The following is a 17,975-nucleotide window of genomic DNA, read 5'->3' as shown; positions in this document are numbered from 1 at the left end:
GAAGCAATTTTTTAAAAATCACAATATCTTGGGATGAGAAAATCTTCCATCTTTATTAAATCCAGATTTAATTAAAAATTGTAAGAGCTTCATATAGTCGGAGGCGGAATATTTTGCAAGCTGCATGTTAAGCCTGTAACACATTACCAAACAATTATCACTAAGATTCTACAGAATACAGACCAGTGCTACTTGGCGGGAGCGCTTGTAAGTATGATGTCATTATTGAAGTCAGAATGGCAGGAGAGGGTGATCTACAGCAACGTATGACTGTCGGTGCTTATTTTTGGGAAATTTGGATTTCCAAATGAATCTACTTGGATGTTTGTTTAGATTAAACAAATACTTAGAGCACTGTAAATGGTCTTTAAAATAAATGGCAACCTCACTTTTATAAATAATATTATACATATTTTACACATCACATTTTTTTAACAAAGACTCCAAAATTAGCACATCTGAGGAAGAGCTGAAGTCCATACTTTGTTTCAAACCTTGTGTATTGAAAATGAATTAAACCTAGACTTTCAAAGTTATAGAATTTGTTAGAATATTGACCAGATTAAACTTTACAACTTGAGTTAGCTATTTGTGATGATTCCAGAATTTGATTCTACTACAGTATACAGTTGCATTGCCAGACAACTGTAAGAATAAAATAATCAAGCATCATGAAAGAGCTGTACTGAAAGCTCTGGTAGAATTTCTGGTGTTGCAGACAGGATAGACATTTAGGTTTTGGGGGGGGAAAAATGTCAACTTTTCACCCAATGTCAGCCAAATGTGAGCCAGTATTACATTTTGATATTGCAAATGATCTTTTTTTATTCAAAACTTTATCAGACTAACTGCTTACTTTATGTGAAGGAAGCTTAATGGTAGCTGCAAATCTGCAAAGGCCATGCACAAAGTGAAATTTTCATTGTTCAAGTATTCAACTGCACCTTCTTGCGGCATGTACAGTAATTGGTTTTAGGTCTCCAACAGCTTTGCACAGCAAGACAATGTAATTCTGTCTATTCTTCCTATAATGTTTGTTGGGAATAGTGGATGACCAGCGATTTTTCAAGCCTTGCCATAACTATTCAGCTGAATTCAAGTCAGGACTCAGTCACTCAGGGATAGCCGCTCTCTTCTTGTGTGGCTTTGGTCTTATGGTTTAGATCATTGTTCTACTGAAATGTAACTTAACAATTTCCGATTCTTGGATGACTAAGATATCATCATCTATTTTTTCCCCTTTATACTGAGAATCTTGCTATGAGAATTCTCATAACATACTGACAATTATGCTTGACAGTTGGGAAGATTCTGACTAGGTGATGCACAGTATATTGAAGTAAATTTAATTCTATGAGATTTGAGAAGTGTTTTTCAACAAGGGCTTTTTTGTGTCATTCAGCCTTACTGGCTAGCTTTGTGTAGGGGCTGGGATGTTATTGAGTTACAGGATGCACTGTGGCTCTAATCTCAGACAGAACTTTGCAAGTCTTTTTAAAGTCACTGTTGGCATCACAGAGGCATCCCTAAGGAGTCACTAGCTTGCTCTTCTGCTGAGTTTCGAAGGGCAGCCTAATGTAGTTAGTGTCTGGGTGCAAGATGTATATTTCACTTAATGATAAACATTGTGTTCAAAGGGACAAGACGTGTTCTGCTGATATGTGCCTCCCTACCACTCTATTCCCAATTTCAAACACTCCTTGATCTACATGCTCATTTTGTTGTATCGGTGTGTGCGCTGAAGCTTGAAATTCGATATCTATGAGAAATGAACTTGGATATTGATGCATTTACTCTGAAGTGATACACACTCTGTTAAACTAATTGTGTGACCTTTCAAAGCCTCTTGTACTTGAACTGATTTAAGGTTACCATAGCAAAGAGGTTGGATACTTATGTAATTGAGAATTGTTTTTTTTTTCAGCTTGGAGTAGATTGTGAGGATTCTGAATATAAAGTCCTGTTTGAAACAGTCATGTTTGACTCAGGGAAACCTTGTAGGGAGGTGAACACAAGGTGCTGTTTGTGTAATATTAGGTTCTTATTGTGGCAGTTGGCAGCTGTGCAATACAAATGCCTTTTTTGTATCTGTGATCGTTCCAGAATTTGATTTTTACTGCTTCACAATTACTTGGTCTATTGTTATGGGAGAGCAGTTAACAATAAGAATTGTGAAGGAAACGCATTTTACAAAAAAATTTCAATGGTATTTTCTATTTTATTAGGACAAGTACAGGTTACAAGGTGACCTTTTTTTCCTTATTAATTTTTCTAACCATCCTGAATTCAGTATATAGAAATACAGTAACCTGTTGCTGATTTGTACTGTATACATTTACTTAAATTGCCATAAATGAGGTAATATTAGCAGTATGACCCTTAATTATTAGGGGGTGTGCTTTCAGGCCATTCTAAAAATTGGAGAAGGAGCCCTTGCATCCATGCTTAATGCACAATTATTTTTTTTAATTCATGCTACAAATGGCTTTCAGCAGCCTTTAGGGAGGAACTCCTTTTCACTCCACACTTACGGTTACGGTCACTGTGAGATGCCAAGTATGATGAAGTGGGATTTTTTTATAGCCATTGTGGACTGACTTATAACGGTTGTCTTTTAAAGTAGTTATTTATAAAGTGCTGGCTTTCATCACACTTGGATTTATTTACAGGCAAAAGACAGATTTCATAAAATGAAAAGTATATTATTTTTGCCCAGCTGGCATAAAATGTGACCTTGTAATAGTGGAGTGGCTTCAAAACTATTGGGATTGTCAGCATTTTTGTGCTTGAAAGGGCATGATTGGTAGAAAGCTACCAGCTGTAGTTAAATGTTATATAAAGCAAATTAAAGAAAACTTGTGTATTATGTACAAAATGTATTAAGCACTCCAGGACATGAGTGCAATCCCAGACAATATTATGAATAGTTTAATATAAATGTTCAAAGTACTTTTGATAGGCACTGTGGAAATATTCAGACAAATGAGATGTATACACAAATTAAAACCAAAAAATCAAAAACTAAAATATGAATAGTACTAAATCTTATTCTGAGGATATACAGTATATGTTCATGCATAACAAACATATAAACTAATCTTTTATAATTGACTGAAAACTGTGAAGTGGAGTTCTAAGCAAGCTGGAATGTTGCAGTTTGGATACATTAATGAAAATTGCATTTCAGTAGTCAGACAAATGTACCCATAAGGATTTTGTGCAATAGACTATATTGTTACAATGATGAAAGTCACTTACAACACTGCACACATGAGCTTCAAATGCAAGCCTCAACTCAAATTGACTTTACGCCTCCTTGGCTTGTACCTGGTCTCCCAGAGCAAGTCAAACTAAGGTCTAGAAATTTTCATAGTTCTGTTCAATCAACATAACTTTTCAGATGTAACATGTAATGTTTTTTTTGCATCCAATTTTTAACATCTACACACTGTGAAGTTAGTGCTTGCTCAACATCCAATTTCATGCAATACTATACATTGATTTAAATCCTGACTTAAAAGGTTAATACCGCTATAATTGTAGATAAGTCACCTTGTAACTGAATGCCAACAGCCTGTATTAGAACCTTTGAAAAAAATCTTTCTACTTACCAATGCATTTGTGTGGGTACTTTACATTTGCCTGTCATTACCAAATAGGATTCTTTTGTTATATAATTTTAATATGCAGTCAAATCAATTTTACTCATTTTTAATACAATATTTTGGGGTTCTGAGATATTCAGAAAAATCCCCTAGAAATGCTCTTTAAAAATTGAGTTAATTTGTAGTGGAAGAAGGGGGTGAAAGTTTCCAAATAAAATTCCTAAGACATTACTTATTGTGACTTATCTATATATACAGTATACTGTATGCACGCCTCACTTTATTTTATGCATTGCAGTAATGTTAAAGGGGACACTTGTTGTGTATTTACCCTTCATAGTTCCATGAAAGGAATTACAAGACTATAACATAGGTTGGAGTGGAGAATACAAGCAAAAGATTAAATAATAGAATAGTTGCAATATAAACCAACAGGGAAGCAGGAAAGAGAATTTTCTTTGTCTATTTGAAAGTAATTATTTAACTACTGATGTTACTGCTGGTTTCAGCTTCACATCAAATCTCTTCATATCAAGCAAACTGAAAAATGGTCAGATGTTTAGTTCCCATAGACTGAAAGAAATGGGAGAAAAAGAACAGCTGAAATAATGCATAACATCTCGGCACCACAAGAAACTGAAATGAAAAGCGTGTGAAAGGGTTGTCAGCATGTCGTATAGTGTATATAACAAAGCATGGTGGCAGTTTTGTGGGGGGTTTTTGCTGGTGCACAAACTTTTATTTAGTAAAAATAAAAGTATCTTGCTGATCTCTTGATTATTTCCTCAGGAAGGCGATGTGTGGGGAAAAGTTCTTTTTCAACATGACAATGACCCCAATCTTCCTGCAAGCATTCTGGTATTTCAAACAACCATTTAATGCAATATACACAAACATTTAGCTGGACAGATGTATTTTATGTACATACTACTTATTATAAACAGATTTAAAAAGCTTTAGCATGACATGGTTTGTATGGTTGTGGGGATCAAAACTTTCTGAAACAGCTGGTAGTTGTTTTAATAGAACTGCAGTGTCTGCCAGATGGGGCTGGGTGAAATTGATCAGCAGTGATAGACTAAGGCCAGTGATTAGTTAGAGTGAAGTGAAAGAGGGTAGATCATTGTCTGCAATGTGGATAATTTTGGATCAAACTGATGGAATCATAGATTGCTCTCCAGGACAGGAATTTGGGGACACATTAGATCTGTATTCTATGGTATCAAACGAACTTAAGCAGTTAATTACTCAAGGGTTTAGATGTTTTAGAGGCAGAGTCACAAGCGTGAATATGATAAGGGAAGTTTTTAAGGTGACAGCCTTGGTCAGATTCTGTTTCTGTTATGCATCTCTGGATGTGGAATTCCTAATCTGAGTTGCAGTTTTTTTTGGACTGTGGAATTCTTATTAACATGTGCTTGATTTAAGCAGAACAAATGACCAAAAACAGAACCATTATCGAGAGGTGTCAGAAGAACTGAAAATGTATGTATATTGAATTTTTAGGTGGAGCTGCAGAAACAGACTTGATAAAACCTGCAGAAACGGTCTCTGATATTTGAGCAGTATTTCAGTAACGTTTTACCGAAACAGACAAATCTGCAGTCAACAAAACTCCCTAGGTAAACACTTAAATGGTCATTAATTATGCTCACTGTGGTAATTAATTATATTGCAAATGCAACATAAATCTTAACAGTGCAGGATAAAGATATATAACCTATTTCAGAATCTTAATCGTGCACATGGGACAGTGGCTTAATTTTAGCATTATGCTACATGAATACATTCAGATAATTTTATTCCCAGAAGGATATTTTGTTCATTGGCATTTTTCTAAATCTAAAATATTTTAAAGTGCAAATAACAGTAGTATTTACACCATGCATTCATGTACTGATACATTTGTCTACAAAACTCAAAACCTAAATTAGTATATTTAATGTACATGTACAATACCAGTCAAACGTTTGAGTACACTTGCTTTTCAGGCATTAACAATGGTTTCTTTGCAGCAGTTCTTCCTGGTAGGCTAGCTACACAACCTCATCTAAATGGTTGATGTTGAAACATCTGTACTTCTAGTTGCATTGAGCTCAGCTTGTATTTCAGGAGCAGTTAGTCGCTGGTTTCACAAACGTGTTGTAACTCAACACGTTTTCTGATTCTGAGGTCACCTTGGGTCTGCCTGAACTTTTTCGGTCCTCATGAGTGCCAGTTTCTTCATATCGTTTGATAGTCTTGGCCACAGCAGTTACTGACACTTGCAAAGTTCTTGCAGTTTGTCTTTAAGATTGACCTTAATTTCTTAAAGTAATTATAGACTCTTTTTTTTTGGTACTTAACTGAGCAAATTTTGCCATTTTCATTCAGGAATTACAAACTTTTGCCCATGCTCCCTATATTTATAGTAATTGTGGACCCTCACCTGTTTACCAATAATTGGTGACAAAAGGTAATGAGGTAACATGCTAGTTAACTGTGAGAACATCTAACAAAATTTTAAACTTTTCGTGTTCTGACACCATGTAATACACGTTTGACTTTTAATTCACCTGGGCTTCAGACTGAAATCCGTTTGCTTTGGGTGTTCATTTTATTGAAAATGAAAATTTAACATTTTCAATGTAGTTCACTTACTGCAAGATTATTAGTACACATATGTAATTAAATAAAGTGTTTAAAGACACGTTTTTATACAGTTTAAAGCACAGATAATCATGAAAAATCTGGTTTCAAGCAGGTGTACTCAAGCTTTTGACTAGTACTGTATACGGTAGTTTAGTAAGAAATGCTGAATTTGTTGAAGATGTGTATGAGAACATGTATTTTTGAACATGTATGGATCCTATAGAATACCTTATGATAAATGTATTTAAGGGTATTAGCACAGAATAAATTTGAATGTCATCAATATGATCTTCAGTGTCAATTAAAGAAGAAACCGCAAGGCATAAAAATAAAATCAATGGCAATATTACAGAGGAACAGTATATCGTATTATAATTTTGTGGTTTACAGAAATCTTATTACTTTTCAGTACATATTTTTCACATTTTTCAATACCAATGAATTCCGCCATGAAAATATTTTTCAAATATTTATAGACATTACTGTATGTTTTAAGGAAGGTTGTATTTTCCCTCTGTCACTGACTCGGGCTGTAACAGCAGTCAAGTGCAAAGTCCTCCAGACATCACAGCTGTGTTTGGGCAAAAAGCATTCTTCTGTGACCTTGGGTATGAAGGTTGCTAGCTCTTTGGTATGCATGGTGAAAAGGGCCCTCTCATGCATTTTCAGATTTTTGTTTAAAAAAGACTTCTGATATATTTTACAGGACAGGTCAAATTTCATTAAACTTCAGATGTGAGCCATGTGTGATGTGCCTGTATAATCTATTGGAAATGGTATTATAATCAAGAGGGAAGACTTAAGATCCTTTTGTATTGAGATCAGATATGTGGAACTGTCTGAGCGATTTAACATTTGTGAAGTCCATGGTTTGTTCTGAGGTTGCTGTAATGCATTTTCTAAATTCAAAATGCACATTTTAGGGTTTCAGCAGACTTGTAGCCTTCTGTAAAATTCTTGTCTGTACAGAAGACTGAAAGTCCTTGATCCATTTATAATATAATTCTAAAGTATGCATCTGATAATAGAAGGCAAAAGGAAATGTTAAAAGAGAACTCTAGCAGCTCAACCAATAAAAGTATTTGATATCATTAAATATATTCAAGTATCATTCTACAGTATAATGCGAGAATATATCATTTTAAATAAAAATAAAAAGCTCTATTTTTCTGATGTTACTGGTTCAAGTCTGGACCGTTGTCACCATCAAGCTTTGACTGTCAGTCTGTGGTAGTAAATGATTGGCAGAGAACTACTGGCACATGCAGAGTGAAGACCCAGTTCTCTCAGCTTTCTGGAAAACCTGAGTTATCAGTGGGATCTGTAAGCTTACATGGACGTTGGTGAGGTGCGCGATGCTCCTCCAGATAGCACTAATCCACATGTGGGCTCCACATTGCTTTACAACTTGTCAGATGATGGATGTTACGCCACTGTTAAAATGATTACTTAAAACAATCTTTGCATGACAAGACTGTAATACAAATTATTTTTATTCCTTTTGTTATTTTCTTTTCCAAGTACAGTATGTCAATGGGCTTAGACAATAGATTTGCTCTAAAACAGAGCTTTAAGGAGGTGTTGACAATCACTTTAGTTTTCTAAACGGGGGACTGAAATGTATTTAATTCACTTGTAAATTGAGGGGTTCCCACTTACTACAGTATACATACAGTATACAGTATAGTGTTGACACTCGAAGAAGGCTCCACCGCTGAAACATGTTCCTTTCTTCTCTTTTCAGCATGGAATAAACCTTTAACTTGTTCCTATGCATGCTGACACAGCTCATATACAGTATATACTATCTGGGTGTTTGCTTTTGTAGAAGTCATCGTAATGGTAATTTTGATATTTTGCAATTTGTGCTCATTTTAAGTCGGTTTTATTCATGCTAATTCCCTGCAGTGGTCAATCTTACCATACTTTATTTCTTGCTAAACCAATCACAGTATGGTTACACTGAGTTTAACAGTTGGGGCAAAAATATAGCGTACTATCAGTACTACACTACTGTATATTTCTGTAATAGATCCATATAAGTAAATTTAAGAGTAAGTTGTCACATTTTCCAAATCTGGCTCTCAGAAGTATTTTGAGAGGTGTACACTACATTTGTACCGCAAAAGCTGCCTTTTTCTTCTACATAAACTATAAAAATTCCTTGTGATTGTAACAGTTTATATTGTTGGTTCTTTTTGTTACACTTTAATCGTACTAAAAAGGATCCATATTTTGTATTTTATTTTAAATCGACTCTTTCCTGATTAAGGATGGCATACTGTATATACATTGTATTTAATCATTTTCTGTTATTTTAAAATTATTTTATATGACCTATGAATTTAATTCATCCTCTATTGTGTTGGTTTTGTACACAGTAAAGTATGGGGGGGGGGGGGCGGGAGTTAAAGTAAATTGACACTTCAGGTTTCATTCTGAATGTTTCAACAGCATAGCAAAATATAGTAATTTTTAATACCATAAGTGTTTAATTTCAGAAGTATTGCTGTAAGCTGACAGTAGGCAGCAACTTAAAACTCAGGCAGCATACAGGTAGTCAATCATTAGTAAGCCTGGGAAACGTACTATATAAGCAAGCAATTTACAGTGGGCCAGACTTTGACTAGACCACCAGAAGTACTTTTTTATTGAGGTTTCACAGAAATAGTTGTCTCGCAGAAACCACATTTAATAATCAACTTCACTAAGCAATTGACACTAACATACAGAATTAGTCCATACTGCATAATTGGCTGAGCATACAGCATATACAGCCTTTAGTAACTGTGACTGGGTGTCATTGTTTCTGATAAGGCTTCAGCTGAGTTTACATGACATAAATTCTTATTACAACATGTAGCATGATGTAATATCCATTATAAGCTAGTTTATCAGCTTCTGGAAATGTACTTTTTCATTGTATGGGGAAAAGCGCCTGCTTTTCTGCATGCAAAAAACATCCTCTTCAAGCTAATGGAAAATTCACTAGAAGAACAAATTAATACCATTTGTAGAGTGATTCAGAAAACTCAATTATCAGCACTGTTTTTGTCCTGAGTCGTTATTTGGCACTTACAGAAGTTTGAAAATATGATTTTCATTTGTTGACTCCCAAATTACAGTAAAAAAATATATTTCCTGTTTCATATTTCAGTGTAAATTCTGAAGAAGTGCAGTGAGTTGATTTGATCAATTACCTTGAGCTTTTTGAGTACTTGATCCAGATTTCCTTGTAGAGTGTTCTGTACTTGCCTCAGCAAAAAAACATTTTTAAAGTGGGCCAAATATTTTGAATCGAGAACATATCTACTTCTGAAAGTAGCCAGGGTATAACTTGTTCAAAGATCACACAACCCTTTGTCATAAATTCTCCTGATCTTAGTTCCAAAATGTATTTTTCCACTTGGCTCCTCAGGTTCATGCTTCACTGTTGATCCTGAAGATTTTAAGTGTTTAATTTGGGTTCCCTTGTTGTCTTTAAGCCTAGCAAAGTAAATCATTCATTTAACCCTGATAATGCATCTGCTCAATGGTCAAGCAATATACTTTTGTAACAGGGTGAACAAAGAATTGTGCACCGTGTTCTAAATGTCTTGCAAGGTTTTTTCATTTTAAAACAACTCTTAATTTTAGTTGTACTTTTAACTTAATATCCTAACATTTTTCCTTTCTTTATCGATTCCTTGCAATGAATAGAAGACAAATGATGCATTAACTTTGAGACTAAATGAGCTGTACAGTATATAGAAAAGATTTGTGCATCAGTGTTACCCATTTAATCTTAGTTTTGCTACCTGTGAGTAATATAACCTATGTATAATATACAGTATATACACTTATCTACATTAAATATATGCCAGGTGTTTGCCCAGTCTTGAATTCTTTCTTTTCCAGCTTCTATCGTTTTAGTGAATCCTCCCATGTTTGTATCACTTGTGAACTTGACTAGTTACTGCAGGTGCAATGAGTTTTGATTGGTCAAGAAGAGTAGTTGTCTTAACATCTCTGTATTGGCATTCGACTCGGTAAAGGTGGCTGACTGAGCAAAATAGTCTGGCAGAGCAATACAGTCACAAATGGGAAGAGAATTTAACAAAACAAAAAAGACTTTAGTTACTTCCCCAAATGAAGAGATCTACAGTATGCACCAAAATATCTTCAATGTACAAAATAAAATCAGTATTGAAGTACGACTTGTACCTTTTCTGGACAAACTGAGAGATGATCCTTCCATGTGAAACCTGGTGCTGTTTAAGCTAAATATCAATCTAATTGTGACCACGAACTGATCAGAGGAGAGCATGTTTAAACTGCATTGCTGTTCTGAACGAATAACAAATAACCAAAGTGAATTACATAAAAGCTGAATCTGTTGCATAATTATGCAACTTAAAATGTTCATGTGCAGCAGTGTTTGTTTTTAGGACTTGTTCAATTACATTTAACCAATGTGTTTTTGTCTTGAGTATTTGGCACTGACAGAAGTTAATTTAGGTTTTGATATGCTCTTGAGAGAGGAAAGACTGTGTGTGTGTATATATATGTAATTCTATATAATTTAAAAACAAATTATAGGAACTGCTGAAATGGTGGGAACAAGATATTACTTAAATTATAGTGAAATTGTGGATATTTGCAGCTATGTCTGCTTTGCTTGCATACAGTAAAGGAATAAATAGTTCTTATTTGATGTGAGTAATAAAATGGAACATTTTACAAGGTTTATCCAATTAATTTAACCTTGCTGACTGTAAAGTATAAATTCTTTAGTCACTATTGAATTCAGTCATTTCATAAATTAATAATTGAAAGAATCTTCTTTACAAGGTATTTAGTTAAAAGGTAGTCTGAAAAGCATCACAGTTCTCATTTATTAGTTCAGATATTCCTTGGATTCTTGGCACATTTAAAAATTGAGTACTCAGCTTATTATAGCATGACTGTGGCATGTAGTAGCACTTGTAACTGTGCAAGCACAAACAATGGTATTCACATTGGTTGTCTTACTGTACATTACTTGCTTGTCTTTTATCTGTGCTATAGGCTTGATAACCTTTGATGTTGGTTTTGTTCTGAGGCTATTTTGCGTTTTCCCCCCTTTTTACATGACCACTTTTAAATTCTGTACTTTATTTTATCTGTACCCAATCCCAGAAGAGTGTTGGCTTTTAGATTTACTCTTTTGTGATAAATGGTTCATTTATCACAAAACCCTACCCCTAACCCTAAATGGTTCTCTGTACATATCAATTATGAAAATGGAAGAATCAAAAGAATCCAGTTAACCAATTGCAAGCAGAGGTAAAAAAGGTAATAAGGCAGAGAGAAATTGAAAGGAATATTGCAACAGAGGCTAAATTTTTTTTTTTAGTATCACAATAACATGAAGCATTAAGGATGAAGTAAAATGCACCTGTGACAAAAATGGGAAACGTATAGACAATAAAAGGAAAATGGTTGATGTACTAAATGAGTATTTCACTCAGGTGTTAAGAAGTTAATATTCCAAAGTGTTAAGTAGTAATATTGAAGACCTTGATATGTGCAGTACTTGTCAAACTTCAAGTAGGTTCTCAAACACAAGATTTCTCCTGTTGCAGAAAGAATATCTTGAGCAGAATTATGCTTTTTACTGGCCTAGTGTCTTGGGGGGAAAAAGTTAAAACTGGTCTGCTTGCAGTTTTGTGGTTGGTGAAATCAGATTGCCAGTTCAATTGGAGAGAGAAGATAAGAGCTGAGTTAACCAAAAAAGTAAGTTGGGTGCTAGCTTTTATGGTATATCACAATTAGTGATTGGTTAGGATGTTATCAGGTGTATTCCTGTTATCCACTCTGCAGGTCCCTCATTGGTGGATTGTTTCTGGGTGATGAACAGTGACCTCTGGCCCATTGTCTTGAGCAGAGGAGAACAGTATACTGTTTGGAGGTACAGATTTATGATGTGCATAGTTGCTTTTATTGTCCAGGATGGGGAAATTTTTATGCAGCCAGGTGAAAGACAACACAAAACACTGTTTAACAATATGAGACATACATGTATGAGGAGAGAAAAATATATACAATATACAGTATATTGTGGAGATGTGGTGTGTTCTGCAGAGAGTGGGTGCTCTCAACACTGTGACTGCAATGTTCGCAAGCCAAGAGCCCAGAGGTCTGTGACTGTGGTGCCACGTGTCCTGGAGCTCCGTTAAGGGGACCACGTACATCACCACTCTTTGAGGAGAGTGTGTACATAAGTGCAAGGTTGTAAATAACCTTTACAACCGGCAAGCTGGGAGTGGTGTGACCTTCGCTCTGGACATGCCTGCTTGTGCCCATGGTGGCCACTGTTGTGGCAATGCAAAATACAGTATATAAAGTAAAATATACAATCAATTATCCAAATTAAGCAGGTTAATATCAGTGGGAATAAAAGTAACTTGGTTCTATTGTATTTGAATCTAGGCAGTTAAGGCAAATAACCATATGGATGGAAAATAGTTGCACTATTCTGCACTAATTGCTTAATGTAGATGTGTGAAAGCTGTAGTTGTTGTGTACCAATACATTTTCTAGCAGTTTTTATGCACTTTAAGGTTACCAAACCAGGCTAGCGCAGGGAATGTTAGGACAGATTTAATTTCATTTCTATTAGTCATTGTTGTAGTGCATATTAAAAACCGTTTTCTTAGGAAGAACAATTGCTGTTGGTTCTTACATGTGGCATTTTTTTCCTAAGGTAAGTTGGTTATCAACAATAGTAACAAGATAGTTCAAGTAGGCAGCTGTGTCAGCATTGGAACAAGTAAAAGGTCTATTCCATGCTGAAAAGAAGAAAGGAAACAACGTTTCAGCTATGGAGCCTTTGGGTCCTCACAGCTGAACAAGGCTCCACAGCTGAAATGTTTCCTTTCTTCTCTTTTCAGCATGGAATAAACCTTTTACTTGTTCCATAGTAACAAGATATTTGTGACCGTGAACAATTTCAATTTCTTGTTCCTCAATAACTGCTGGTTTTACAGCTGGTGGTTGCTTTCTGTTATTTTGACATAAGTTGAAAGAAGGAGTTGTTGCATCACTCAACAAAATGATCCATGATCAATGTCTACAACCTGGTGGAAACTGACAATGAAAGTCATCAGCAAACAAAAATGATGCTTCTGTCCTCAAAAGATATCCTGTGTTCCAGGCCAGGATATCTTTTTTTTTTATCAGATGTGGTCACTTTAGCTGCATTCCTGTTTATACATGAGGCCCAAACTGTTTGGTCAAGTCAATTAAAAGATTTCTAATCTTTAACTCTTGACTCTTAGTGGAATAATATGCCTTGATGCTACATAGTTAAAGGGACTAATTTCTTCAGTTTTTTTTTTATTTTGGTATAAAATCATGAGATGGTCTTTTTAGATTATAATAAGAAACTACAAAATTCCTAGAAGACTTTTTCAATGGAAAACATTATTTTGAATTTGGTTAGCTGCATCAGCATGAAATCCACAAGGAAACAATTACTGTTTATTTCCACGCTGAAAAGTAAAAAGGCAATGGTTTTTTCTACTTTTCAGCATGGAATGAATGTCTAATTGCTCCATTGATGCTGGCGTTTTGCTTTCATTCACATTACAAGCCGCACCATCTGTTTTTGGGGAAAAAAGATTTATCTTTAATTGCAGCAGAATTATTCAACAAACTTTTCTGATACCACAATTAATGCAACTGGAGCTATTAAACCTCTGATTATAATCAACTCATTTTTGGAAAACAGCCAGACTGTTGAGAACACTTTGAAGACAATGGGTCTTGTCAAGAATAAAGTAGGTCAAATAATACTTTTAGTGAGCCGAACACTACTGTACTCCTGGTGTTGCTGGTTTCATTTTGTCCATTTAACTGGTTCCACAGGATAAAAGACACAATCATTACAAATGGGGGGGGGAAAAAAACTCCATTTTAAGATTTGTGTTAAAGGACATCCCATATTCTATGTACTGTACATAAAAGTTTTCAAACTGCTTTTTTCAATAAAGGATTGTGGATGAGCTAGAGCCTATCTTGGCAACAAACGGGCACAAGGCAGGTACACTCTGGACAGGACGCCTGTCCATTGCAGGGCAGACAGACAAATATGCACACACTCATGCCTAGGGCAAATTTTTCTAACCTACTGTATCAACATGTCTTTCGAATGTGAAAGGAAACGGGAGCACCTGGAGGAAACCTGCACAAACATGGGGAGAACATACAAACTCCACACAGAAAGCAACCCAGGTCTGGAGTCAAATCTCAGTGCTGCAAGGCTGTAATGCTAACCACTGTGTCATCATGACACCCCATACATCCATCCATTATTTTAAAATCTTTTAGATGGGACAGATGTGGAGAATGACTGATCCACCGTTATTTACAACCTTGAGACCGCATAACTCAAATTTAATTTTAGCAAGAACAAAAATGCAAGTAAGCTTTCAGGATTTGTTGCATAAACTGAGCACTTATAACTGCAGTAAACCCACAATTATCAGGAAAATGATAATCAATATAACAAGCGCACTGACATTTTATTGAACAGACATACAGTAAGTAAATTCATTTTGCTGATGAACTTTTGCCACTAAGAGCACTGATCAACAATGGGTGAATTATGAAAGTCACAGGCTAATAGCAATATACTGTATCCTATACACCTTCAACACAATGCACCAAATTGCAGATACTACCCTACTGTATGTGTCCTTTTCTGCTGTATAGTATCATGCACTCAGGTCACTTACATTATAAACATCAATATCTCAACATCAAGCAACAGTTCTGATGGTACTGGTGGTTCAGATGACCTTATCAATCTCAGATCAATGGAAGGGTTCCATGACAGTGTAACAAGAAAACTATTAACTTGTCCATGGGCAACCAATTGACTTGAAAGTCATTTGGTACCAAATTATGTGGTTGGTTGGAACACAAAACTGGACTGACTCAACAGGAATATAATTAGGACATAAAGGTAAAGCTAATTTTGAATGAGATTACCATCCCATCTGTCAAGAATAGTAGTAGATTTACTGTTTTATGGCTTTATTTGCATCCGGTGTACTGGTACTCTTGTTAACATTGGGCAGATGGATTCCAAAGTAATCCAGGATATTCTATCCTAAAACCTGATTTTCTCTGCTAAGAAGCTCAAGCCCAGTCACAAATGTACTTTCCAGCAGAGTAGAATGACTTGTGTCATACCTTCATGTAGTTGAGAGCATAATATTTAATAGAGAGCATTAATATTACAATATCTACTGTAGACCTCAATGCAACAGATTTTGGTTTGCATTAACTAAGTAATTTACAAGCTCAAGCCATTTACTCTGAATGTACTGGATGATTCCTACATGCAGAAATCATTTGAAATCTTTACCAGATTTTAAGTAGTGCAACTTCAGAGAAATATGCAATTACTTTGGACATTTTTGGCGTTTTGTGATTTTCACTGCCTCGCTAAAGCCACCTTTTAATTTAGCTTGCATCCTGTTATTGAATACATATGGGTGCCAACTGTATGTAAAGAGGATCTCTACTATATGTACAGTATGTCAATGCAGCGGTCTTTTACTAGAAAAGTGTAAAGCTGGAGAAAGTGTGCGAGACATATCAACCCGAGTTTCATGCGCATCAAATACATTGTGCTGTTTTGCAGAATTCCAACCTTTTGAAAAGTACTGTAAATATTTGCTTATGTATATAATCCAAAGTATTTATGTGCCTAATACAGGTAAAAAGTAATTGGTCTACCCATGGCTGGTTATTTTATCCATGTGGTAATGGTTTCCTACTTTACTGGGCAATATAAAGTTTATATCTGTAGTGTGAGTTACTGCCTTGAGACAGTTATAGAGTGCTAGCACCCTCTGCAGGAGGAAATTAAGTGAACTGTAGTCTAGATCCAGGCCATCCCAGTTCTCCCTAATTCAAACACTACCTTATCTAATAAAGGATTGCATTTTTCACTTTGAGTGCAGTTTACCAACCGAGTGCGTCTTAAACTAAAAACCTGCTAAACATAATGGCGATAAGGGCATCGTTCCTTTTATTGAAATGGTGTGTGGACAGTACTTAAATCTAAAGTTGTCTTTTCTAGTCTTAAACCACAATATCCATTATCTTACACAAGTAAGATCCTGTACATAGTAGCAGTTCAGACACTTCAAACAACACTTTATTTTAAATGAAGGGGTTGAAAGCAGTTCACAAATACTGGTACTCAAGCATGGGAATCTTGTTAATCTATGGAAATGTTCAATTTACAGTAGATTATAAATGTGTTTCTCAAAGTCCATTACATTAAGAGCAATTACACAAAACAGGGGTGCTGAACATCAGTGTTGTGGCATATCTGTTGGCCAAAATGAAGAAATGACACTTCAATTAAATGTAATTAAAAATTCCTAAGTGCTCCAGTCATGGAGCTTATGCTTTGTTCCAAACACACTTGCATGTATAGTGTGTATAATAGGGTCATTAAGTAACTGTTTACTGATTGGTTGAAAGATGAAAGATGAAACCACTACCACATTTAATGTACCAATAAGAAGCGAAGAACAAAGGCAAAAAGATGCTTATAGGACTGAAACTGACTTTATTAGAATGTTATATTTAGTGTATGTGCTTTTGTTTGGAAGGAGAAGACTTGATACCGACCATGAATATTAAACCATGATGAAATAGTTTGTTGTTTAAGCAATGCTATTACAGCAGCATATGGTCACAGTAAGTAAAATGAATGAAACTAATGTTTCTATTCTTGAAAGTATTTCTTGGATTTCATAATTGGGGTACAAAACCCAAAATCCCTCAAATCCCTTGATCTTCTGTTTTATATTTAATAAGGTTTTAAATTTCTACTCTATAATAAGTATGTTCCCTGATGTCTACAGTAAAGAGTATCAGTAGATCAGGTGTAGATGTGCTAGTTCAGTAGTTTGAGCTTGGGTTATATGACATCCTGACTGAGACTGCAATTCTAAAGCATTTGTGCACAAATGCCTAAATAGTGTCCAGTCAGGACTGGATTTAGTCATGCAGGTTCTTTTAGTACAATAGGGACTCCTGTAAATTGCTTAGCATCTACAGAATTGCAGTGACATCACTAATATCCTCAATTCCATACTAACTCGACATCAGTTAGGAATGGCTCTGATGGTGGGGGATGTCAGAAGAGAATGCCTGTCTATTGAAATGGTTGAGGGAGTTGTTGCTGGTAAATCAACTCTTTAAACAGATTGGCAGCTCCAGTTAGAGTAAGTAAATGTCATATTGTAATTTTAGTAGCAGTGCATAGAGTAAAGTCCAATTTGTCATAAATAATGATAGCCTTTTACTCAGCCCAGAAAACACAAGGGTTATATTATTCACACTGAATTAGAAGATTACAACACTATTGATTTAAATTGCATTCATTTTCTCCAGTGAAAGTGAAATTAAAAACAAATCTTTGGACAAAACAAGACTGACAACTGAAGAATGCTAGAGAGATATAAACTGACTAAATTTCAGAATGGTTCCTTTCTTTAAAGGAATACAATTATTATTGACTGTGTGATTAATTAATATTCAGACACTAAACCAATGATTTACCAGAAAGGATATTTTTCTGATACATCCAATAAAAAAAACTTAGATAAAAGAAATCAGACATGCACTTCCACTTAAAAAAAAAATAGTGGTAATTTTGTGTTGTTACTCTTTGACAAAGTAATAAGTGGCTAT

At 35.2% G+C, this 17,975-nt stretch overlaps 1 protein-coding gene across 1 annotated transcript in view; it reads left to right on the top strand.

The window, feature by feature from the left end:
* The window catches only part of me1 (malic enzyme 1, NADP(+)-dependent, cytosolic), a 167,276-nt gene that overhangs the window by 132,892 nt on the left and 16,409 nt on the right, over nt 1–17,975 (top strand). The window lies entirely within an intron of this gene.

The sequence above is a fragment of the Atractosteus spatula genome, chromosome 2, assembly GCF_055471065.1.
Source record: "Atractosteus spatula isolate fAtrSpa1 chromosome 2, fAtrSpa1.hap1, whole genome shotgun sequence".
NCBI lineage: Eukaryota > Metazoa > Chordata > Actinopteri > Semionotiformes > Lepisosteidae > Atractosteus > Atractosteus spatula.
Note: the sequence above shows the minus strand (reverse complement) of the source record. Positions and strands in the feature narration are given on the sequence as shown.